This window comes from Sinohyriopsis cumingii, chromosome 10 (genome assembly GCF_028554795.1).
Source record: "Sinohyriopsis cumingii isolate HCF-2022 chromosome 10, ASM2855479v2, whole genome shotgun sequence".
Classification (NCBI taxonomy): domain Eukaryota; kingdom Metazoa; phylum Mollusca; class Bivalvia; order Unionida; family Unionidae; genus Sinohyriopsis; species Sinohyriopsis cumingii.
The window spans coordinates 14,925,790-14,951,629 of record NC_142970.1 but is presented as its reverse complement, the minus strand read 5'-3'; the positions used below and the strand labels follow the sequence as shown (position 1 = coordinate 14,951,629).

The following is a 25,840-nucleotide window of genomic DNA, read 5'->3' as shown; positions in this document are numbered from 1 at the left end:
ATTTATGCAACGACAAAAGGAAGCGGAACAAGCTTTTATCCTACAGCAACAGCAACAGCAACAAGAAGCGGTAAGAAAAAAACAACAGCAACAACAGCAAGAAGAAGTAGCAGCAAAGAAACAAGAGGGTGAAAATCAAACGGCTACGGTACTGTTGGACATTTTATCGGAGTTTAGAAGTCTGAAACAAATGTATCAGACTTCTTTATCACGACCGAAGAGAATACGACCTTCCCGAGCTAAACACGCCAACTCTGTGACTAAGCCTGTCGTACCACCCTTAGTGATTTCAACCCAATCATCAGAAGTAGGCCTTGGCCGTGGCAAAGGCTTAAGGCAGTTAAAGTTGATTGGTTAAACTCACCCCTACACCAAAATAAAAAGGCCCTTTTCAGGGCCACCCACATTTCTCGAAAAGAAATACAATTTCAATTTGCCAATAACTCAAAAATAAACCCCACCCATTTTACCCTTATAGTACGTGTCTGTGTATGAGTGCGTGAGTGTAGCTTCTTATTTTAAAATCAAAACTCAAAGACACTTACCTTATATCATTCATGTATTCTTTTATCCATTTTTTTACAATCCAATTCACAATTCACCACAGAACACTTTAATTAAAAGTTCATTGACTTCTTCTTTCTCCTTGTTTAGTCTCTCTGTTTTTTGAATTTCTTCACCGTTTTTACCTCATTTTCTTCCCTTCTTCTTTTCTCCTCCTGTTTCTTTGCTTCTTTTAAATAGAATTGTCTTCTTTCTTCCTCTTCTTCCTCTGAAGAATCCTTCTCTTCTTCCGAAGAATCCCTCTCTTCTTCCGAAGAATCCCTCTCTTCTTCTGAAGAATCCTTCTTTTCTTCTGACTCTTGTTTCTTTTTTGGGCAATCTGGAGACCAATGTCCTTTTTCTTTACAATAATAACAGGTATCTTGACTTTTGTCTCTTTTAGTCCATGTTTTTGTGCTTTTTTGACGGTCTGTACACTCTGAAGTCCAATGCCCTTTCTTCTGACAGATATAGCAAGTATCTTGACTTTTATCTCGAAAGGAAGGAGAGTAGTCCGTCGGCTGGTCTGAAGAGAATTTTCTAATGACCCCTCGCAAAGCTCTGACGAAACGTTCCATCTGGGTAGTCTCTTCCATCGTTGTGCTCGGCTTGAGAGTGAAATGAATAGTGAAAGGACAAGACGCACACCCTTTTTATATACGCTGGTTTGCCAAGACTATAAATTAGTCTGTGGTGTTTAAACTTGAGTCATTTGACGTTTTGCACTCAAGATGAAACGATCCCATTCATTCGAGAAGAAAGAAGAAGAAGAAAGTAAGAGGCAGAAACGTGATCTATCGCCTCGTACCAGGGCTGAAATCTTGGCACAAATTCATGCCAGTGATTTTGAAGAGGACATGAGTGAACCAGAATCCGAACCCTCTAAACCAAGTTCACCACCCTTAGTCAACCCTGAAAAGTACTATTCCATTCGAGAGACGGAAAAGCGCTCCTCTAGAAAATTTAGAACCACGGCTTACACCTACACGGTGAAGTTTAAAGATTTCAAGGCCGACGTACCCTTGGAGAAAGCAGAAGGGTTTATCACCGAGATGTGGGATTCTTTGCTCACCTCACTAAAGCGACAATGTCAACCCAAAGAAGACGATCGCTTGACACTATCCATAGATCACGACGGTTTGAAATCCCCTGTTTGGATCGAGTTTAGCAGACCCGCAGAACTAACCCCTTCCAAAGTCATGGACAAGATTCAACACGTACAACAATCTAATGACCAGTTTGACATCACCGATGGTAAAGCCACACTGAAAATGGCTCACGTCTCTCTTCCTCAAGGGACGGGACGCAAAAAGATGTTATTGGTGGACGACCTTCGCAACACCAAAAAGAGTCTCGTCCGAATTAACAACCCTCAAGACCAGATGTGCTTAGCCCGTGCCATCGTGGTGGGACAAACCTATGCCAACAAGAACGACACGGTAGAATGGAAAAGAACCTGGGAGAACATTCGAAAATCGAACCGAACCAAACAACGAAACGAAGCAGAACTCCTGTTGCAACAAGCTGGCCTGTCCAAAGACACACCCTGTGGCATTCCTGAGATGCAAAAATTGCAAGATGCCCTAGCTCCACGCTACACCTTGAAAGTGCACCCTCAAGAAATGCGCGGGTCTCTGTTGTTTCGAGTCCAGGACGTTAAGGACGGAAAATACATTCATGTTTATCATCACGATGACCATTTCGATACCATTACCAGTATCACCGGATTCCTGTGATACATATATTACTGTGAGAAATGTGACTATGGTTATAATAATCGAGAGCAACACAAGCATTGTGGATGGAAATGCCCAGGATGTTTGGCCTCTCCACCCTGTCTGAGCGAAGAACCAGTGCCTTGTTCGACTTGTCTGCGCACGTTTGTCAGCCCTACCTGTTACCAACAATATTTGAAAACACAAGGTTCACAGAAGAAATGTGCTTGTCAACTCCTGAGATTGTGCCCTACGTGTAGACAAGGCATACGTACCAACAATGCCAAGGCACACGTATGTCGAGGAAAGAAAAAATGTCACATTTGTCACCACATCGTGGACTTGGAACACGAATGTTACGTGCAAAAATGCCAACCCCCACCAGAGAAAGAGGACGGTCACAAGAAGAAAGGCAATTTCATCTTTTTCGATTTCGAATGCATGCAAGAGACTGGCATTCACATCCCTAATTTCTGCGTGGCTCATCGAGCGTGCGAGAAGTGCATTCAAGAACCTATCTTCAGTCATTGCCCTCACTGCAGCAAGACTCCTGGAGGACGTGAAAAAATCTTTCGGGGACCAAACACGTTAGCCGATTTTGCCCAATGGGTCTTAGACCCCATCGACAAGGCGTGGAGCCAAGAGGACATCGAACGTTACGGAGATTGTCATCGTCATGCCACGGTGATGGCTCACAATTTCTCCGGATACGATGGACAGTTTCTTTTGAGGTACTACACGGAACATGGCACCGAACGTCCTAAAGTGATTTTGAACGGAGCCATCATTTTCATGCAAGTGGGACAAGTACAGTTTAAAGATTCGATGAGTTACTTGGCCATGCCTTTGAGCCGAATGCCTAAAACGTTTGGAATGACAGAAATGGCTAAAGGGTACTTTCAATACGGAAGCCAATCAACATGCTGTTCTACCCCATTTGCCTGAGGCTCACTATTACGACCCCGACAACATGCGTACCAAACAACGAGAAGCTTTCTACGCTTGGTACCAAGCTCACGCCTCGGACCCTTTCGTCTTTCAGGAAGAAATGTTAAAGTATTGTCGTTCCGACGTGGACATTTTACGGCGTTGCTGTGCAAAATTTCGAGAACTGTTCATGGAACACGGAGGGGTCGATCCTTTGAAAGAAGCTTGCACCATTGCCAAAGCGTGTTCCTTAGTGTACCGCCAACGATTCATGCCTGAAAACACCGTGGCTGTCATCAGTCCTCAAACGACCCACTATGTCAAGCGTCAATACACGGTCAAAGCCCTACGTTGGTTACATTACTTGTGCGACAAGGAAGACAAATGGATTCAGTATGCCCGCAACGGAGGAGGCGAAAAGACCATCGGAACGTATTCGGTAGATGGCTGGGACTTAGAAAACCCCAAGATCGTGTACGAGTTTAACGGTTGCTTATTTCACGGATGTCCCGTCTGTTACCCTGACCATGGCACTAAAAATCAGTTTTTGCAACGAACCATGGAAGACTTGTACCAGGACACTTGTCAGCGACGCCTAAAGTTAGAACAGCAAGGATACCAAGTGGTGGAAATGTGGGAACACGAGTACGATCACCGTTTGAAAACCGATCCCGAGTTTAAACGCCTCGTGGAAAGTTACCAGTTCATGGACCCGCTGAACCCGAGGGATAGTTTGTACGGAGGAAGGACCAATGCCACCTGTTTGCTGTACCAAGCCGACGAAGAGAGAGGAGAAGAAATCAAATACTTGGACGTGTGTTCGCTGTATCCCTACGTGTGCAAATATTGTCGCTTTCCTGTAGGGCACCCGCAATTGTTCACGGAACACATCGACCTGAAAAACATTCGACAATACGAAGGCTTGATCAAGTGTAAAGTTTTGCCTCCCACGAACCTATACCATCCCGTCTTACCTCACCATTGTCAAGGCAAACTGATGTTTCCCTTGTGCCGTACTTGTGCCGAAACGTGCAACCAGGACCAACCTTGCCATCACAGCCAGGAAGAACGTGCCTTGACGGGAACCTGGGTCAGCGTGGACTTGTTCAAAGCTCTGGACATGGGATACCAACTGTTAGAAGTGTACGAAATTTGCCACTTTCCCAAGACACAACAGTACCACAAGGGTGACCCTACTCAGAAAGGCATTTTCGCCGACTACGTGGATGCCTTTTTGAAACTGAAACAAGAAGTCAGCGGCTATCCTTCCTGGTGTCACACTCCCGAAGACCAAATACAATTCAAAGAGAAATACTACGCACAAGAAGGCATCTCTTTAGACCACATCGAAAAAAACGAAGGCAGGCGATCGTTTGCCAAAGTGATGTTAAATTGCTTGTGGGGTAAAATGGCACAACGATCGTGTTTACCCAAGACGGAATATTTGACAGAACCTTCCCGCTACTTCCAGATGATTCACGACAAAACCAAATACATGAAACACGTGGACGTCGTTCGAGAGGATTTGATCTTGGTCAATTACGAAGAAGATCTGGACTTTGTACAAGACGACCCTTTTGGAAACGTCATCATTGCGGCTTACGTGACAGCTCATGCTCGCTTAAAATTGTACGAAGCTTTAGAACTGTTAGAAGAACGCGTCCTGTACTTTGACACGGACAGTTGCATTTACATCCATCACCCGATTCAACAGCACCCTGGCATCGAAGGAGACCGTTTAGGAGCCTGGACAGACGAGCATCCCGACGACAAGATTCTAAGTTTCGTCAGTGGTGGTCCCAAAAATTACGGCTACGAATACCAGGGCAAACAAGGAGAAGTGCACACGACGTGCAAAGTGAAAGGACTGACTCTGAATCATCGTACCAGTCGAGTGGTCAACTTTGGGGTATTGAAAGAAGCCTTGCAATCGGGAGAGGATGGAAACTTTAAAGTGACCACCTATCAACCGAACAAGATTGTACGTTTACCCACTCACCACATCGTCAGTCGACCCTTGGAAAAAGTCTATCAAATTGTATACCAGAAGCGAGTGCGACTTCCCAATCACTTCACCTTACCGTACGGTCACATTGGTATTGGTCTGTATATGAAAAGGAACCCTAGGCAAGATCGATAGTTCATTGTTCATTGAAGTAACTTACCATGTCGTTGACGAAGAAGAAACCAGATTGGTTAGGAGTCAAATGTTGGACATCACCGAGACCAGGGTTTTGAGGCTTGGACACAAGAGGTGACCCAGTATGCACGAGAGTTATTCAAGGAAAAAAGTTACTTTTCAACCCGTGTTAGTGACGGTGCCAGAAGAACCCGTCACCCAGGACAGGAATGTCGTGGACAGGCCTGAAAGACCCTTTCGGGAGGACACTTGTGTGACCTTACCCCTACTATAGAACTGGTTAGAACTTTACCCAAAACATGTTGTACAGACACTTGTGTTTATTCCACGTTCATGGTTATCATGTGCCTTTTATTCTTGTACTTAAGCCTTTGGCTTTTATGCATTTTTGTCTTTCGTATTCATGTTTGAAACATTCAATAAACGTGTTCTGAAAAAGTATATAAACTCTTGTCTTGTTTGTTTTTCGTGTCACAAGTGACATTTCTCACACCATGGCTACCTCTGCTGTCTCTGCTCCCTCTTCCTCTACTGTCAAAGTCATCGACGAACACTTAGATCGTGCCAGTTGGGAGGCTTTGTATCTTCGCCATCCCTTTGACATGCTCATTGCTGGACCTAGCGGTTCAGGCAAAACCGAATTCGTCAAACGTTTGATCGAACATAAACATCATTTGATCGATCGACCCCCTCAACGAATCGTGTGGTGTTACAAAGAGTGGCAATCGGCGTACAGCCTCTTGCGAGAAAGTCAAGGCGATTCCATCGTGTTTGTGGAAGGCATTCCTAAAGAAGACGATGGCATCGTCTCTGACTCCCGTCTAACCCATTTGGTCATTTTCGACGACATGTTAGGAGAAGACGAAGAAGAAATTAAACTGTGGTTCACGCGCAAAGGGCATCACCGTAATGCCAGTGTCGTTTACATCACCCAAAATTTGTTTCAACAAAGTAAAGCCCATCGCACCATCAGTCTCAATGCGCATTACGTGGTCTTGTTTAAAAGCCCTCGAGATAAATCGCAAGTGCAAGTCTTAGCCAAACAGTTAGGAACGCCTTGGCTGACTCAGGCGTACGACGATGCCACTCAAACGCCACACGCCTATTTATTCGTCGATTTGAAACCTACGACTCCTGAGGATTTGCGATTTCGTACCCACTTGTTTCACCACTGGTGCCAAGACGGAGGGCCTGTCCTGTACACGTCTCCGTGCTCGACTTCATTTCACTCCACATAAAAAAATCTATAAAAACCTCAGACCCTTTTTCGTCTGTCTCACTATCAGTGCGAACATGACGTCCCTTCAGTCGCATCTTCCCGTCAAATTGATTCGTGCCTTGTATGGCATCAGTCGAGAAAAAGATCCACAAACACGAGCTCGTGTCTTAGAAGCTAGTCTCAAAGAAGTCTTACGATGGTTCACGGTGACGGCACGTCAATTACTCCAAGGAATCATTCAGATTCCTCATCAAACCAAACGCTTTTTCGATCGAAACAAAGTCGCTTTGGTCCAACTGGCCGATCCCCGCATCGACACTCAAACCAAAAAACAAATCATTTTGAAACCTGGAGGGAGCGGTACTCTAGGAGGGGTCATCATTCGCTCACTCTTAAGATGGGATCCTAATGCCCCCAAAGTTATCCCCAAGACAAAAGTCCAACGAAGCCCCAAGAATAAAAAGACCAGGTCCCCAAGGAGAACTTCTCCAGTGGCAGGACCCTCCTCTGACCAGACACCACCACCACCCCGGAAAAAGAAAAGAAGCCCCCAGAAAAAGAAAAGTCCACAGAAAACTAGTCGCAAGAGAGGCACTTCGGCCAGGACGCAACCTTACACTCGCAAACCACGACCTGCCACGGCGGTGACTGCGTCTCCGGCAGCTTCACGTTTGTCCACTTCTCCGTTAATGACACCCAGAACTGAAGAGTACTTGGAGACGTTGATCACACCAAGAACTTCTCCGTTGATGACCCCCAAAAGAACTTCCCCAGTGGCAGGACCTTCCAATTTAGTGGCAGTGGCTGCTGCTCACAAAGTACCTTCTCCCAAAATCAAAGTTCAAGAAAGATCGGGCATGTTACAAAGTTTACTGGATTTGTCGAAGCAAGAACTGGCTCGATTTAGTCCGTTACGTACCCCTGCACGACGTGTCATGCCTGTCCTCAAACTGATACGACGTAAGGACAATCAGTGGCGACGCGTTCCAGTATAAAAAAGGCCTGTGACCAAGTCGGGTATCAGTGTTTTTTTGGTGCTCCTGAAGACTCAAAGATGTCACCCTCCAGAAAACCCCAAGGAAAGAAAAGGAAAGGACTGCCACCACGTTTAGCCAAACATGGGGACATGTTATCTGTCCTGTCCAAAGCTTCTCCACCCCTACGAATAAAACTCATTCAAACAGCCTCCAAAGAGGTCATCGATACCGTGTGCGAATGTTGTTTGAACGTTTTGAAAGGCACGATCCCTTTGTCAAAACACCAGAAACAATGCTTAGGCAAACATCGTCACGTTCTTCGCCAAATGGTTCAAAAGAAAATTCCCATTCGTCAAAAAAAGAAGATGTTAGTGTAACGTGGAGGTATTTTACCTCTCTTGTTAGGCCCCATACTGAAAGGAGTCTTGGGAACCATGTTGGGAGGACTGGTGGGAGCAAGATAAAAAGGCATCGGAAGTTCCAAGATCTCAGAATCGACCCCTGACAACCCCATGGAAGGACGAAAACTAGCTTTAGTGCCTTACAAACGATGGATGGAATACCATCGGTGGCAAGAACAACACACCCCGCATTTACCTCCCAATCCCCATTTGAGCGAGATGTCCCAGTTACAACACGAACTGCAGTCCTTGATGGATCGCCAAGATTTGTCCGAAACAGAAAAATCGCAAAAGTACGGACAACTCTTGCAACGACTGCAACTCTTTCACCAGAAAGCTTTAGACGAAACAGCTCTACCCACTCTGAAAGATTTTAAGACCTTGATGAAAAGTCCAGCACCATCACCAGTACCAGTACCACCAGTACCCGTGACCAAGACAGAAAAAGGAGAAGAAGAGGAAGGGTTTCAAACTCCACCAGAAAAAGTACGCAAGTTAACAACACCACCTACCTCCAGAATTGGATGGATTGAAAAGATGATGGCCACCCCTTCTTCATCACAAGAGAAAAAGAAAGTGAAGACAGAAGTGAAGACAGAAGTGAAACAAGAACCGATATCCCCCGCTCAGACATCCTTCTCCTCTTCGACACCTATTGCTGGTCGCACACGCAAAGCATTGCAATCCAAGAAAATACCCCAAGAGAAAAAGAGTAGCATCCTCCAAGAGTGGGTGTCTTATTAACACACCAACCAACACAAAAAAATGGAAAAAGTCTTAGCCAGCATTTACTACGATCCCTCCCATCCTGCAGGTTACGCAGGAGTTCAAAAATTGTATCGTGCTGCCAAAACTCGAGTGAAAAGTCTCCGTTTACCTCAAGTGCAACGATGGTTACAAGAACAAGCTACCTACACTTTACACAAACCCATTCGACGCAAGTTTGCCAGAAGTCGCACCCGAGTGGAAGGCATCGATCATCAATGGCAAGCCGATTTAGCCGATGTCTCTCATTTGGCCAGCTACAATCGTGGCTACAAATATTTGTTTTGTGTCATCGACGTCTTTTCCAAATTTGCCTGGGTCGTGCCCTTGACTTCCAAATCCATCAGCGAGTTAGTGCGAGCCCTGCAACGGGTGTTGAAACAAAGCGGTCGTCACCCTCTTCGATGGCAAACGGACAAAGGCACCGAATTTCTGAACCAAGCTTTCCAAAAAGAATTAAAGAAACGTGACATTCATTTTTTTACCACCGAGAATCCCGAAACCAAAGCCAGCATCGTGGAACGTTTTCAACGCACTTTGAAAGAACGCATGTGGAAATATTTTACGCATCACCACACTCTGAAGTACATCGGCATCTTACCGCACCTGGTGCAAGCGTATAACCAATCTTACCATCGAAGCATCGGACGTGCCCCGCAAGACGTGACTCCCGACAACGAAGTGTTGGTGTTTGAGCGTCTGCTTGGTACGTCCCCGACGAGGGCTGTCCCCGAGAAAAGTGGAATGTTGGTCGTAGGAGATTGGGTGCGCATTGGCAAAACCAAACGCAATTTCGACAAAGGTTACTTACCTAACTGGACGACCGAATTGTTTCGCGTCACTGGACGAGTGCATGGCCGTCATCCTACCGTCTATAAATTGGAAGACATGAACGGAGAAGTGCTCAAAGGAACCTTTTATTTGCCCGAGTTACAACGTGTCACCAAAAAAGAAGACGACGTGTACGACATCGAAATCATTCTCGAACGCAGAACCCGTAAAGTGGGCAAACGACGTGTCAAAGAAGTCAAAGTACGTTGGAAAGGATATCCACCCAGTTTCGATTCTTGGATCGACGCTTCGCAAGTCATCGACTATAAAAAGAAGTGACCATCATGCCCTTTCACACAGCAGACGCAGCTACGTAGACCACTCCTCCTTCACCTAGTTCTTCTGTGCAAGATTTACAAAAACAACCCTTGTGGGTGTGGTGTGGAGAACGTGTGCCTAAAACGGAAATCGTCTTTTTCTACCAAATCTTCGTGGTGTATTGTGTCATCGGGGCAGCCATCGCCAATTTGAGTTTGCAACAAGGAGACAAACAATTGTGGACCATTTTATTGAGCAGTTGCATCGGTTACCTGCTTCCTAATCCCTCCCTGAAATTCACCTCGAACGGGAACCCCGGGAACCTTGTGTCCAGTGCCAGTGCCAGTCACCACTTCAATCACAACCAGAACCCGATTTTAGACGGAGACACGCCTCTGACGTCCAGTAACCCCTCGGACAACCACAGAACTCTGGAATTATGAGTCACCAAAACCAATTTTACTTAACTTTACCCAGTGACAGTTCCATGGAGGTGTTTCCCAAGAACACGTTGTGCTGTTACACGGCCAAATTACCTCAGGCCATCCAGTTAGATCACGAAGCCCATTGGGAAGTGGCTTTAGTAGAAATGATTCACCCGACCCAAGTCCTCAATGTCCTTCCCAATCAAAATTTTTTTGATGTGGAAGTTCATGACGAGCAAATGCAACAGTGGATGGATAGCAATGTCAAATATGACAAGAAAACCCGTACACAAAAGTACACCACCTATCACTTGTTCATTCCCCAGGCTATTATTTTAGTGGTCAACATTTGGTCAGCACCATAACCTCCAGGTTTAATGGCGTGTTTCTGAAAGCTTTGGAGCATGTCAACAAAAATGTCACCATGGAGTACCACAAAGCAGCTCGTCGCTTCTTGATGAAATTTGAACGGAGTAAAATCCTGTCCATTTTGTTTTGTCCTGAATTGGGCGGAGACATGGACATGAGAAAGACCATGATCAAGAAAAACGAATTACCCATCGTTTACGACAACGAGTCTTTTAGCAAGTTATTTCGTGCCCCGGTAGAACTGAACCAAGGACTGAATTTGATGTTCGTGTATTCCGATGTGGTGGAGTACAACGTGGTGGGACACACCTCCGTACCGTTACTGCGTGTCATTCCTTTCAAAGTTGATTATGCCACGAACACTGACGAGGAAGGTGGAAACATTTACCACGTCCACCGCGAATTTGTCCATCCTCACTATTTGCCGGTCAGCAAGTCGTATTTGGACACGGTCAACATTGCTATAAAAGGAGATTTGGGACAAAATGTTCCATTCACCAAAGGAAAGGTCACGGTGAAACTCCATTTTCGAAAACGGTTCTCTCACGACTCTTAAGTCATGTATCCAGTGTACCGAGGGGTTGCTCGACAGCGAGGACACGGCTTAGGAGACAAGTTAAAATCGGCCTTTCGTTCGGTGGCCCCGGTGTTGAAACCGATGGTGACACGCGGATTGCACGCCTTGAAAGATGCGGCACTGACGCAAGGCAAAGAATTTCTCCAAAATGTCATCATCGACAAACAAAACCCTAAAGAAGCCTTCATGAGGGCAGGCAAAAATGTCTTGCTGCAAACGGGCAAAGACATTTTAGGCCAACGAGAAACACCTATAAATGCCCTGCACGCTACCGAGTCAGGCATTCAGCAAGGACAAGGCAGAAAGAGACGACGAAGAAAACACCCTTTCACCAGACTTCAAGCGAGAAAGGCCAAGAAAAGAAGAACCGTTCGAGACTTAGACGTTTTCGATTATTGAGAAAAGAGACAAAAACAATGATGCACCGAGAATCTTGCGCTTGTTCCAAGACGGAAATGGATCTGTTTGCCATGCCCCCTACCATGATGACCATGCAAGAATCCCAGTGGGTGGAATTTCACCCCGTCTCCTCACTGGCCGATTCCGCTCCCATCGAGTTTGAAATCAAAGGATAGCCCGAAGATTACATCGATCTGAATAGCAGTTACTTGTACCTGAAAGTCAAAATTCTAGATAAGACTGGAGGTGCTATAGACGATGAAGCAGTAGCTCCCGTCAACAATTTGTTCAGTGGAGTGGACTTGTACTTGAATAACAAACTGGTCAGTAGCAGCATGGATACTTACCCTTATCGTACCTACCTGGAAGATCTCTTGACGTACGGAATAGATGCCAAGAACACTCATCTCAATGGCTGTGTGATATGGGAAGCTGACGAACCTACCAAGTTTGAAATATTGGAAACTGATGAAAAGAAAGACAACAATGATGGATTTGTAGAACGAAGAAAGAGAATCACGGGAGCCGACACAAGTTTAGAACTGATGGATCGTTTGCATTTGGACATGTGGTTGCAAGAAAAGTATTTGCTGAACGGGGTGGATGTCCGCCTGAGACTGAATCGTAGCAGTGCCGCTTTCCATTTGATGGCTGATAGTGACGGTTACAAAACCAAATTCCTAGAAGCCAGACTCTACGTACGCCGTGTGGAAGTGTTACCTAAAGTGGGAAACGACATCAGTCAGACGTTGAGCAGAACAAAGGATTATCAATGAAAAAGCGCGTCCACACAATATATCCCTGCCTATGTCTGTCTGTCTGTCTGTCAGCATGTATGTATGTATGTATGTATGTATGTATGTATGTATGTATGTATGTATGTTATTAACCTGTTATCTTTGACGTACAAAGTGATGTATATTGCTAATTACATTCAGACTAGCCTTACACCCTCTCTCCCTCCCTCTCTCTCTCTCTCTCTCTCTCTCTCTCTCTCTCTCTCTCTCTGGTGGTCTGTTTGTTTGGACAGTTTCATCATTAGAGGTCTACATACATCGTAGCATGTCACGGGCAAAAATCTGCTAAGCTCCATTTTATGGATTTTTTTTCTCTCTGTGTTTTGCAACTTTTCTCGATCGACTATTGTTAGGACAGGTCACCCTGTTGTCAGGATAATGTCACTGGGTGGGACATCGTGATATATATATATATATAAATATATATATATATATATATATATATATATATATATATATATATATATATATATATATATATATATATATATATATATATATATATATATAATTTTCAGTGAATTATCACATATATTTAATTTAGAAAAATTTGTAATTTATGGCTCGGCATAAAATAAAGTACATGTATACGTATGCCACACAGTCAAAGATTTCCAGTTAGATTTTCTCATCTCGAGACGTTATTGTAACTTTGTAATATTGTAGATTAATCTCATGGAAAGTGTACGCTTAACATAATAACGACCCAGGTTCATCTAGGTTACTTGGTGTAAGGTCAGTTTGAAGATTTTCATCCCTTCAAATTCCTTTCCCTCTCATTCTCTATAATCACCACGTTTTTTCCTAAAGAATAGGGGGAAATCAGTGGAAATTCCGATCAAATTCATTTCTAAATTGGTAAATATTACTTTTCTTTCTGTTTTACTATTTTATAAATGATCCATTAATAGAAATTCGTAACTTATCAAGAGAAATAATCATTTGTTGAAACAATAATTTTATATGTGGTCATGCCAGCAGTATTAGTATATCAAATTGCTTCACACCAACACTTTAAACGTCAAATTAATTTTAATATATGTGATACATCTTTGTATCTGTCTATCTATAACGACTTATAGGGGCCCCGAGTGGCCGAGTGGTCTAAAGCGGTCTCCGTTACGGATCACTGTCATCTCACCTCTGTCTGCGCGTGTTCGAGTCTAGGATTCGGCCAATGTGGGTATGTAAGAAAGCTTGCCAGTAGCTTCTCGTGGGTCGGTGGTTCTTCTCGGGGTTTTCCCAGGTTCTTCCTCCACCATTAATACTGGCCGCCATGCATAGCCTATCGTGTGCTGAAAAATTGCGATAAACCCACAACAACAACGATCCCGGCTTACAGCCTTCGTTATGTTTAAAGAAGTAAACTCACGTGGTAATTTGTTTGGAAAGAAATGATAATTTTTCGGGCCATATTTGTGTTATAAAAGATTACTCAGTTAATATTCCTGGCTGCAGAAAAAATTAAAAAAATAAAAGACTTTTTTTAAAAAAAGATTCCCGACAAGTAATAGACTCAAAGACAGATGTCAACTTGGATGCGATTAGCTATTATAAGCATTGAATCTCTCAGGCAATATATTGATATTTCTCAAAAGGATGAAACCCTATTGACGGCTGTGCACAATTATTGACAACCCATGTATTATAAACAGAAAAAGTTCGTATTTATTCAAAGAAGCAATGTGTTCCGATGAAATAACGAAGTAGTAGTGTTCGATTTATCGACACATTATGTTTTGATAGAATGATATTGTTTGATTTCATGCATACTAATAATTCCATTAAACAAGATATGTCGTTTGTCGATTTAGTACTTCTTCTGTAATGTATACCACTTAAAGGCCATCGTAGTTTTACAAACATATTGATAAGAAAGATTTCGTATGCATAAGAAAATAATCCGTGTCAGTTACCCTTTGTCGAGGGGATACGGTACAGTGGGTATAAATAACTGTGACAACCTATTCCCTGATTTACTGCGATGTCAAGCCGTAGAACAGTGTTACAACAGCTGTGAAACATATGACGTTTGCATGTTTATTTCTCACGGGTTGATCTACCTGAAATCGTAGCTTTCACTTCTGTTGATCGGTTTTATCATTTAATGTATTGATGGAATCGGGGGATTAAGATTGGCTGGTATATGGACTAGCTCTTTACTCGAGACTGGCGAAGAAACGAAATAACAGACACTCAGAAGTCGGAACGAACTTTAAGTTCAATATTATTTAGTAATATTTGAAGACTTGTCAGCAATATGGAATGCAGGCGAACAAGTCTCATCCAATATGTACTTAACTTCTTAAGCTAGAAATCTGTTGTGTCAAAGACTAGTTTTTTTTATTTTTTTATTATGTTTTGCTTCTTTTATTACGGCGATATGACATATGACGAATCAAGAGAAAAACGTAACAGAATGCGATATCATACCTGGCTAAAATAATTTTGAAATAGAAGTGTCATTTGAACTTTATTTTAAAAGACAAGTCTATAATGTATAAGGGATGAATATTATACTGGAATTGTTAAACGAGTACAATTTTTGCTTGTACTATCGTTAACATGTAAAGAGAAATAATCATAAAATGTATGCATGTATGTGTATGTATGCATGTATGTAATTATGTATGTATGATTCTAAAGTGTATTTGTTTATGATTTGGACATTTAACGCAGCTTAAAATAATTTTTCAGTCATATCGCTACGATGTCTGCAATGAGGCAGTTAATAGTTTATAGTGAGGTCTAGCACTGGGGCATCATGTCGCAGACATGCAGCATGATGTCCCTCCCAGTCAAATTATCCTGACAGCAGGCCCCAGTCCTAACACTAATCTCATAATGCTTGGCACCTAGCAAAGCAGCTGTTAGAATAATTTTTATAAAAAAAAAAAGTCTTGGGTATGACTCGGACAGGGTTCGAACCTACGACTTCACGCATCCGAGGCGGACACTATAACCAGTACACCACCAGAGCGATTTTAACGATATGATTCCGTAAAAATATGTGATGCATTATGACAGCGGTTGTTTTATACGCTCAAACACCGCAGTGATAGGCATGACGCTGTATTAGGACGTCGTAATATCAATATTATTCATCATTACTTGTACTTTCTGAGTTATGGGACGTGGTGGTAAGCATGATGCAGTAATAGGCATGACGCGGTAATAGGACGTCGTAGACTCAATCGAATCAGCTTTTATCATTACCTGTAGTTTCTGAGTTATAAGACTGGACATTACACATTCATTTCAAATGACGACAAAAATGACAAAATGTGTTGGCTTCGCTGTACATTTCCTTCGCTGTTCCAAGTGTCTGGGAGAGCTTTTGCCTAAATTTGGACATTTTTATTTTAATTTGCAATTTAATTTGTTTAAGTCTAAGTTTTGTAATATGTATTATGCAATATATTGCCAAACTATGCATGTATAACAAAATAAATTATGATTTGCTGTAACAATAGTTTGCTCAGTTATAAAGTTTAATTTAGAATGAACAATGCTAGTATAAAGTTTGTTAATCACAATGTTTGTAATTTTTTTTGAATTATTGTAAAGATTTGGACTTTATCGAAGTGAGAATGCTATCTTCTCAATTGGATAATTATGTTCAAATAAAATATTGTGTAATATCCAAGTGGAATTTATAAATGGCATATACATGTATATATATATATATATATATATATATATATATATATATATATATATATATATATATATATATATATATATATATATGTGTGTGTGTGTGTGTGTGTGTGTGTGTGTGTGTGTTAATTACATATATGAATGTTTACGGTTTTTCTAAAAGAGGTTGTGGAAAACTATATGTAAAAATATATACAATGTAACATTGCTGCAGAACATTCCACTGGGAAACGGTATTTTGTAATGTCAGGGGGCATCTAAAAAATGCCCCCCCCCAAAAAAAAAATTACCGACACTGCTTTTAGCTTGTCAGAAATTTGCTGTGAAGTTACGTAAAGAGATAAGGGAAACTCGAAGAAAAAGTATATAAATTGTGTTAGTAAAACACACGTCATCAGATATGAAAGTGTATTTCTCATGGAAGACCAGTGATTTATTTTCGTGAATATACGGAACTCGTCATAATAATGTATCCATGAGAATATATATATATATATATATATATATATATATATATATATATATATATATATATATATATACGGCCATGATACACGCGTTTAAAATTAAAAATGCCTTTACTTTCCTCCTGAAAATAGCCACTTTCTTCGCAAACAGTTGTCTTCGTGAAAAATCATAACGGAAATTACATGCACGACATTTGACATGATTAATTCTTTACTATTCTTGAACATGATGAAATGGTGCAAGACCCTTTAGGGAAATAAAACTCGACACATCGATAATTATATATATTGAGTTCGGAACTTCAGGCCTGGTAAATATTTCTCTTGAAAAAGATGATAAATTAACATCAGAACTACTATACAAAAAAGTGATAACCCCAGACACATTTACACTGCCCATGTTTAAACATCTTACAAAATTATTACTTCGATAGCTGCAAATGTTTGCCAGGAGTTTGCACTTAACACCATCAACAACCATGATAACCACTTGGTTAAAAGCTGACGATGTATATTTTGTTTTATATTAAAAGTAGCCTAATTTACCAATAAATGCAATCTTCAAAACATAAACTTGTGTATAATATTTTTTCCGTTATGTTTGTCTGACTTTTTTTATTTTCCCAGAGAGTTATTTTGCAATCGGAGTTTGTGTGACAGTTGAAGACACGCGCTCTGTCAAACATCGATACTAAAACTCTACCGCTGTTTTGACCCCTGTGTCATGTAAACTTTAGTACATCTGGCTTCGCGGATTTGTAAATAAGTACGTTTCTCCATGTTGCATGTTTCCGTCAGCGTTCTTTTCAGTGCAGACGTCATAATTCAAGGCAGGCATACCAATGTAAGAAAATGCAGCAGACAAGTAAATGAATGAAGACGTTTATTAACACGGACTTTCATTGAAATACTCAGGGTAGTACATACATATAGGGTAACGACTAAATGTTGAGTATGACAGGGAAATGTTAGATGAATGACTTATTATTATTATTATTATTATTATGTTATTATTATGTTATTATTATTATTATCTAGTGAGTTTCGTTCACCTGCCCTTCTCCGCGATTCCCCGTTTGCATGGCCAACTCCAATAATATGGTTAAACAACTTATCAAAGAATGAAAAAATTGGCATTCATGAGGTTAAATTCTTTATATTTTCTCTATTTTTTCGGCTTTTAATGGAATTTGAAACAGAATTGAAATTTTTAAGTGTTACTATTATAGTTGTAAACTAACGAAGTGTTTCTAATTTTGTTGTGGTTTTATTAACAAATGTAAGTTTAGTTGGCTGTGTTTAATATAGTGTGCTATCATGCTTTCTTATTGTTGTACTCGTTAAAATCGACAGCCGTTATTCTGTTTGCAAAACTGTTATATCCGTTTTATTCCTAGTTTTGACTAAAATCCCTTTTTTTTATTTTAAAAATGTACCCCCCCCTCATTTTGGTGTATGTCCCTGTTTTGTGATCAGTTATTACGTGGTATTGTGATGATGATCTTCACTCTATAGCTTTCAAGGAATGACACAGAGTTATTTAATGTAAGGATGGACTCCGTGTCTGAATTTGTCTTGTCCATTTTTGGAGGAGTATAAGATTAATACACACGTACGAATGCACGTACGTAACATGATTAAAAGTGAGAGACGATAGCAGTTTCCACACAGAACCTGTTAACACACTATTATTGGTATCTTCAGTTTACTAAAATACTGTACAGAACTATAATAGTGTGATTACTGGGTTTGTGTGATGTCTGCTGTAAATCTCTCTTGTAATAATAATAAAATGATGACGCCATTACGACGATTGTAATGGTCAGTTATTTAGTATTTAAATTATACATGTATAGTATTTTTGTGTAGATGTGTATCAACGTTTATATTATGCATTATTTTAATGTTTATATCACGTAAATATACAAGTTATTTTAGCATTTTAATATAAATATACATATGCAAATTTAGTAATATATACGACGACAACCACCATGACCATCGCATTTTTGTGAGAGCTAAATTTAGAAGAATAGAATAAGTATAATAAATTTAACAGGACTTAAATTTTAAAGTCATAAATATAATTAATTAAATTATTATTAATGTATTAGTACCTACACACTGCAAATATACAAGTTATTCTAATGTTTATATCACGTAAATATACAAGTTATTTTAGTATTTTAATATAAATATACATATGCAAATTTAGTAATATATACGACGACAACCACCATGACCATTGCATTTTTGTGAGAGCTAAATTTAGAACAATAGAATAAGTATAATAAATTTAACAGGAATTAATTTTTAAAGTCATAAATATAATTAATTAAATTATTATTAATGTATTAGTACCTACACACTGCAAATATACAAGTTATTTCATATTTTAATATAATTATACATGTTTAATATTTGTGTGTAGATGTGTATTAATGTTTATATCACTTTATTTCCACAGACGAGTCCCCCATCTACACCTATATTGTCGTCTGCCAAGACAAGATAGTCGTCCTAGACTTCTATACGGATAAAGTCAAGATACATCGACTCCATGATGGAAAATTCCTGGCATCGTCAGACAGACTGAAGCCAGTACCACATGACATGTGTCTGATAGACGCCATGACCATTTGTGTCCTTCATGAAGACGGCCTGATTAAAATGATGGCCATTAATACTACAGACATGTCACGTGATATTAAAACGACCAGGACTTTACTTCTAGAGGGAGTAATGGATGAATATCTTGGTGTTGTCAGATTGAATGACAGTCTTGTTGTCAGTGGTTTTAGACAGGGCACGATGTACTGGTGTGTTGTGTCACTTGATGACGGACATGTTGGCACAATTAACCGGATTTGTGAAGGGGTCGGATTGAGTAGAGTGACAACAAAAGACAACATGATTTATGTCTCGTGTCATGCTGGTTATAAATTCCCTGATAATACTGGTGTATATGGATTCGACATTTTGAATCCCAGTCAATGTAAATATACATACAAACATCAACGTCTACAATGGCCGACATCAATCGTTATAAATGAAGACGGGGATATTTTCGTATGTAATGGACTCCGTGATTCCTGTATTCATCAACTTACAGCTTCATGTCAACTTGTCGCCATTTTCACACAGGGAATTCCATCACTTCTCCAAGCCATATTCTGGGACAATGGACGTCTGTATGCCACAAGCTATGGGAGTAGTGACATTACTGTATTCCGTCCCGTGTATCAAGGTAATTCGTATTTCTTATATTGTATTGACATTAAAAACTTTTAATGACATAATAAATAAAATTACAAACTTCATTTATTGAAAATTCTCAAAGATTTCATTTTAAATTTAGAAAACAAAATGTCAACATGACAGCTTAGTCATGTTGATATGAAGTTACATATAAATAAAGCAGTAATTTGATGTTATAAAATTTATATTAAGTTCACTTTAATATTGTTAAGTGATTTACATTTATTTATAATATTTATTTATAATATATTTATTTATATGTAAATAAAAATAACATAGATTTTATAGACATAATTTATCACGATTGAAAAGGACGACGACATTTTATACTGAGTTTATCCACCAGGTGTCGCGTTCATTCCAAGCGCGTGCCATTCATTCTGGTTAAATATAAATTACAAAGATGGCCGTTGGATGTATTCACTTGTTCTATACACCGTATTTCTTGACACATATTTATTTTTTACCCAGGTCTTAATGTTCCCTTGCTTTAACAATGAATTTCTATTTATATTTTTTGTAATTAGAAATTTATGTCAAAAGATAACCGTCAGTAAAAAAAAAAATGATTTTTAAACCATACGGAAGATGTTGTCATGAACCAGTCAGAGGTCAATGTCCTTTCCCAGCAACACATAGTTTTAATATTTCTAACACCATTTGTTAGAAAAAAATACAAGTTCACTAAAGGTACAGAATTCCTAATATTACGAAAATAAAAGGAATTACTTATCTAAGACGACGAACAATATCTCACTTGTCTGGCAAAACATGGACTCGCCCACGTAAATATTAGGCTGTGTTATTAAGGAAAATCACGTGTATTTGGAATACACAAAAGGTAACAGTGCTAGAAGACAGACAGGTTATAAATTTGAAATTGATGAATGAAATGAGGAAGTTCTGTGCATTTTTTTCCAAGAATAGGACATTTTTTTCTTTTTTAATTATTTTAATATGTGGTTGGGTGTATAGTGAAATCATCTATAATTTTTAAGATTTTCATCTTGTTACATTTTAAGGAAATTTTAAGTTTCTAATTTTTAAAAAAATGCAATATTTGTTTCTCAGGTAACTTAACTTAAAGATACAAACCATTATTGTTTAATTTTCAAAAAGAACAAGAATACATTTTATCAAGCTAGATATGAGCACCCCCCCCCCCCCATTATCATTTTTTTTTTTTGCACTCGGGTGGTAAAAAAAAGAAAAAAGTTATGAAGGAAAAGGAAGAAAGAATTGTATATCCACCCCATCTACTTTTTAACGATTTTATTTACTGCCTAAGTTTGAAAAGGTGGTGAATAAATTTATGAAAATAAAACAAACCTAGTTAAATGAATTAAGTTAAGTCTGATTGTTATTTTATTAAGCTGATTTTTGTGAATTAATTGGATTGAGCCCAGTGGTCAAAAATCATTTTGAGTAAGACACTCAATCTATTTCAAGAAACACACACACACACACATTTCATTAGATCAAATATTACGCCATGCTATTAAGGAACATCCAATGCATTTGAAATACACACAGGATAACAGGGCTATAACCCACTGATGTCAGTCAGGTTAGAAGTTATAAATAATTGATGTATGAAATTATTTTTATGCAACGTTGCTATGGCTTTTTTATTTTTTATTTTATTTAATTAAGTCTTTTGCGGGGTATATAGGAAAGTCAGTCATAATTTTGAACTTTATTTATCAACCTAGATGCAAGTGTGATAGTTTAATCCCCTCCCCCAAACCCAGCGAACTCTCATATAATTTTGAAGTAAAAATAATTGTGAAGGAAAAGGAAGAAAGAAAAGAATATCCATCCCACCCACTTTTATATATTTTATTTGCCGATCTATTAAATTTAAATTTATTTAAATTTTTTTCAAAATGTGGAGAATATAAAACAGACATAATTAAATGAAATATTGTAAAATTAAGCCTGACTTTTGTTGATTTTTGTATTACATGCAGTTGGGTTTGAGCCCATTAGCCGGAAATCTTGCTGAGCAAGGCAGTCAAGTTATTTCAAGACATCCCCTGTCACACATGGTCATTCTGAGATGCTTTCATTGCTTTCAGTGCTCAGCAGGTTGAACGAGAAGGAACAATCTTGTCTGGCCTTCCTGTAAATACTTTTGGCTAGTAGAGCCCCTGATGTCTTATGAAAATTGAATTGTTCCCAGGCATATTTTACTGTAATCTTTAGTTTGTACAGATTTTAATAAATATCTCAATCAAATTCAATGTCTTGGTGGCATTGCCAATTAGCTGGGACAATTTTTCTTTTCCAGTAGGAAGTCATAAAGATTCAGAAGAACAAGGAAATGTAAGTAGTGCATTAATGCATCAATTATTGTTTATCATATTGTGTATTGATAGCTCACTTTGAATATAACAGTATCACATTACACAACCTCTGATGTGTGATATGGATAGATGATACACCTTTAATATTATTTACACAATCATATTTTTAAGTCAGGGTCTATTCAACAGTAGAAACAAAAAGTTAGGGGCAGGGGTAATTCCCCTCACTGTTTGAAAGTGATGGATTTTATTTTATAAATCATCACAGGTGTATTTATAGACCAGGAGATTGTGTGGGATGGCCATTTTACATTATCTGATGTTACTCCTAAACATCATAGAGAATACATTTCCTGACACATTTATGCCAAGATATAGTTGATCTTAAATGAAAATGTTCCCACATGCATATCCAACATTTCCACCACATTGGCAATCTTGAAATTCAGAATGAATGATCATATCAGCATGGGATTTTCACTAAAATTCAGAATGAATGATCATATCAGCATGGGATTTTCACTAAAACACGTGCTGTCAGTTTGGTCTGAAATCAATATGACATCCAAAATAGATGTAGCCATCTTGGCAACCACCCTATAACTATTTTTAGAACTCCTAAACAGAAAGTCATACCAGCTAGTCAGTTTCCTCTGATCTTACCCACTACATCTTAGATATTCTGAAATTTAGGTTGGGGTATGGGGTCAGATTGCATTGCCCATCATAAAGTTGGAATTCACATAAACCACATTGGGTTTGCTGCTTACTAATAAGCCTGACAAAATTAAATGGCATTACATTTACCTGTACTTACAAGAATGAACTGGAAGATATTTCATCTCCTCAAAAATTGTGAATAGAACGTTTATTACATTTTTATTTTTTGATGCACGATATGCATCTAGTGTTGATAAAAGTTGACCCAGTACTCCATTTTTCATGGCTGGTACAAAAAGCCTAGCAGCCTATATATCCATGACATCAGAGTTTCAATTTTCATGTGATACCAATGTAAGTCCCCTTCCCAACGGTGTTGTACAAAAATCAAAATTAATTAATGAAAGTAGTTTGTGAAAAAACGATAAGTTGATACATAATTTTCAGTATTATTCCAAGAACAATGACAAATCTGCTGCTGTTTCAGCAAGCTAAACAAGTCAGATTCATCATACAGAGAGAACATTTCAACATTTAGTCACATAATACTACAAAGATATCCAGCATGGCCATTTTTGTATAATTTTGACAGTCTTCTAGTTACTTCTTCTAAATTAAAAGCCATATCTGCGTGGAGTTTAATTCTAGCAGACTTAATTTGATCTCAAGTTGGTCCTAAATAAATGGTGCTGATCTGATCTTGAATATGTTGGCCCTCTAGAAACTCATTTCATCACTATCTCTAATAAAAGCTATATCAACATGAGGAGATTTCCAACAAAATACTTCTTTTGATGTATTTTTAGTTGAATGAAAGTTTTGCTCATCTGTCATCCAGTATGGCCCCATTGCATCTATCATCCAGTATGGCAAATTGCATCTTTCATCCAGTATGGCCCCATTACACTTGTCATCCAGTATGGCCTCATTGCATCTGTCATCCAGTATGGCCCCATTGCAGCTTAGGGTTAAGAGGTTAGTGTTAGGAATGGTCAGTCTGGAGTCGGGGATAATCATGACATGACATTTCAGGAACTTCAAAGATATTATAATAATTCATAAAAGTTCATCAGTGTGTTCATGAACTTCGAGTACATGATTCATCAAAATTCTTGAAGTGTTCGTGAACTTAGTTGTGGAACTTTCATTAACATTTGTTCATGAACTCAAATGATGAACTGATCATGAACATTTGAAGAACGTTCATGAACATTCATGAACAGTTCATGGTTGTTCATGAAGTCATGAATTTGTTTTCGTAGGGTTGTGACTGGGTGGGACATGATGCCCCAGTGATAGACATCACTATAAACTGTGACACTGCAGACATTGTAGTGATATGACTGAAAAATTGCTAAAGCTATGTTAAAAACCAAAATCACACACACACTTGTTCTTGCTACTCATCCTAAACAGAAAATTGTATCGATAGACAACTTTCTTGAGAATATTTCATCTTCCGTTGTTAATCAGCAATGAAAACTATGTCAATATAACATCCAGTATGGTCACCCTGGCTGACATTTTAAACATGTTGCCATTGTGAGATATCTTGACTTGGGTGTTTTAGTAGAAGATTTTGTTTTGTCTGGTATGTCCCATATGAATGGACATTCAATATAAGCATGATAATAATTTGGTAAAATTTGTTTGAATCATTTGAAGGTTAAAATAAAGGTTAAAACTGTTGAGTAACATCAGTTAACAAAGAATGTACTGTTATAGTTTTATTTCATTTATATAACATTTCTGTATTTGTCATATACATTTTAGTGCTTTTTTACTCGAGTTTGAGAAGTAAATAAGTATATTCATGCTGAGACTTCCTGAAGTGTGCTGCTGAGGTGCTAATATTTGTTAAAATTACTAATAATACTGTAGTTTTTTAAAACTCTCTCTCTCTCTCTCACAATATATATATTTTAAATTACAACAGGATTATTACCAGATCTCAAACATGAAGAATATAATGGTAACATATGCCTTTTGAATTTCAAGAGCAGTGCAGGCATGAAAATGTTTTCACACAACTCTAGGTTTCAGAAAAAACTCTCAACCATGAGTATGTATTCCACGCGAGTTTAGATCATCACTAATTTGGAAATTACTTACAAAAATACTTTGAATAATCAGATTTGAAAGCATTTGTCCATGAATTTGACCATTATCACAAGGATTTTATATTGCATAGCCATTTGCAGATAAATTTCGTTTGACTTGAAATTCATAACTCATTATTTGTTGTTTCTTCATGCTGTTTAAATGCTGTGATGAACTTAACTGTCAGAAGATATTGTAATATTTACTCAACTTAACTGCTATAGAAAGATAAACTTCATAAAAAGTGTTCAGCAAAACTGAAGACAGATGTGGCATGGATGGGACAAATAGTTTGGAGAGAAATACTGCAAAATATTTATGTATATCCTTTTCTAAAGAGTGTGACTTTATTTTTGCCTGTCGATATGATTCACGTGTTGATATGTACAAAATGTATTCATTTTGCTTTTTAAAAACAAATAAGTGTTTTCTTTTTTTTGTTGGATACAGTGCATATGGTTTTTATTTAGTGACTCACACAATGCAGACCGTAAATTGGGTTTTGTTTGCATCAGATTTAGTCTTGAACCATTTCTGCACCAAAAAAGAAAATCCATACTAATTATATACAATTTACAGCATGCTTGCTTTTTGCTTTCTTATGCACCCTTTGGCTTTTAATCACCCTCTGTTTCATGCTAACCTGCTTTGTAACATAGCTGCATGGTGAATGGTATCTGTTCCATGTTCCATATAAGCCATTAACCAGGAAACCTAGTACAGGACCTGGGGGTTCGGGTTAGAGGAAGACATGATTGATTTGGTTTGTGGGTTTTAACACTATTTTTCAGTAATGATAGCATATATATGCTGGCCAGTATATTTGGTGGAGGGATAACCTGGGAAGCTACCAGCAAGATTTTTCACATACCCACTTGGATGAGCCTCCCAAATCAGGCAGATATGAGATGTGCAAGTAATCTGTAAAGGTGAGATTATTAGACCACTTGGCCACCCATGGCTCCAGAAGAGGGATAAAGTGTGGAACATTTTACATGGTTTATATAGTGAATACAATCTAGAATGTGAAAACCAGTTATCTTTTT

General features: G+C 38.9%; 1 protein-coding gene across 1 annotated transcript in view; it reads left to right on the top strand.

Moving 5' to 3' along the window:
- Positions 1–22,022: 22,022 nt before the first annotated feature.
- The window catches only part of LOC149789638 (uncharacterized), a 138,029-nt gene continuing 134,211 nt past the window's right edge, over positions 22,023–25,840 (top strand). The window contains exon 1 of the mRNA XM_089973077.1: positions 22,023–22,053. The gene's annotated coding sequence lies outside the window, so the exon portion shown is untranslated. The remainder of the gene's footprint in view (positions 22,054–25,840) is intronic.